The 1,210-nt window shown below is 39.8% G+C and overlaps 1 pseudogene; it reads right to left on the bottom strand.

Annotated features, from left to right (window-relative positions):
- Nucleotides 1-6: 6 nt before the first annotated feature.
- On the bottom strand, nt 7-662 carry LOC115306798 (annotated as a pseudogene).
- Between the last annotated feature and the right edge of the window lie 548 nt (nt 663-1,210).

Here is a 1,210-nt window from a genome sequence, read left to right as displayed (position 1 = left end):
ATAAGACAAAGTGAGGAATGTGAGGTCGAACCCTGCAACTGTAAATGCCACAAATAGACCATAGATTTTGTTGATCTGCACATATTTTGCAGCCAGCTTCACAATGGCCATATGCTCACAATAGGAGTGGGAAATGATGGTTGTATGGCAAAACTAAATACTTTATCAGTATTAAGCATGGTAGGAAAGGCTAGGAAAGAAGCCCTGAGTGTTCCCACAGTCCCTATTTGGGTGACAAGACAGTGGGTGAAGATGACAGCATGTCTTAGTGGATGACAGATGGTGATATAACGATCCATGGCCATGGCCACAAGGATGCCGGTCTCAATGCCCTGAAATGTGTGAATGAGACACATTTGAAGCAAACAGGAATCAAAATAAATCTCTGGCACATGAAACCAGAATATGCCCAGCATCTTGGGCACATTGCTGGTAGCAGGCACAATATCTGTGGCTCCCAGCATGCTTAGAAAAATGTACATGGGCTCATGGAGGCTGCACTCTGATTTGATGATGATCAGAAGCAGTGCATTTCCAATGATAGCAATGAGATACATGGCACAGAATGGAATCCCAATTCAGCACTGCACAGCCTCTAGGCCTGGAATCCCTATTAGTGTCAACACAGAAGACATGAAGATTGTGATGTTGGAAATGGACATAATGCCTTGAAGCCTCCAAATGAAAATGAAAGAAGTTTCTCAGTCAGTGGTACCCTTCTCTTTTACTCCTGTTTTTATCCTATCATCATAGTGAGTATCTGTGATCATGGCAAAATTCTAAGATCATATGATCCATCTCATTTACATTATTGGCAGGAAAAGATAGATCCTTAGATACACATTATTGTTTTCAGGAAGAACATTTCATTTACTATAAAAAAGGAAGCTCTGATGCACTACAAGAGGTCTGAAGTTGAAAACTACACACTACATGAATGAAGCCATACATAGAAGATTATATGTTACAATATCTAATTTCTAGATACCCAGCCTAGTCAAATACATGGGGACAGAAAGTAGATATGTGGATTCCAAACACTTGGGAGAGGATGAGTGATAAGTGCCTGTTAATAGAAATGGGGTATCTATATGGCATCATAAAAATATTCTAGAATTAGAGATAACCACACACCTTTTTGAATATAACAAAAACCAGTGTCTTTCTTGTACACTTTGGAGAGTGAATTTTATAGCAGACCACGGAAAGC

This window comes from Suricata suricatta, chromosome 11, assembly GCF_006229205.1.
Source record: "Suricata suricatta isolate VVHF042 chromosome 11, meerkat_22Aug2017_6uvM2_HiC, whole genome shotgun sequence".
NCBI classification, from domain to species: domain Eukaryota; kingdom Metazoa; phylum Chordata; class Mammalia; order Carnivora; family Herpestidae; genus Suricata; species Suricata suricatta.
Note: the sequence above shows the minus strand (reverse complement) of the source record. Positions and strands in the feature narration are given on the sequence as shown.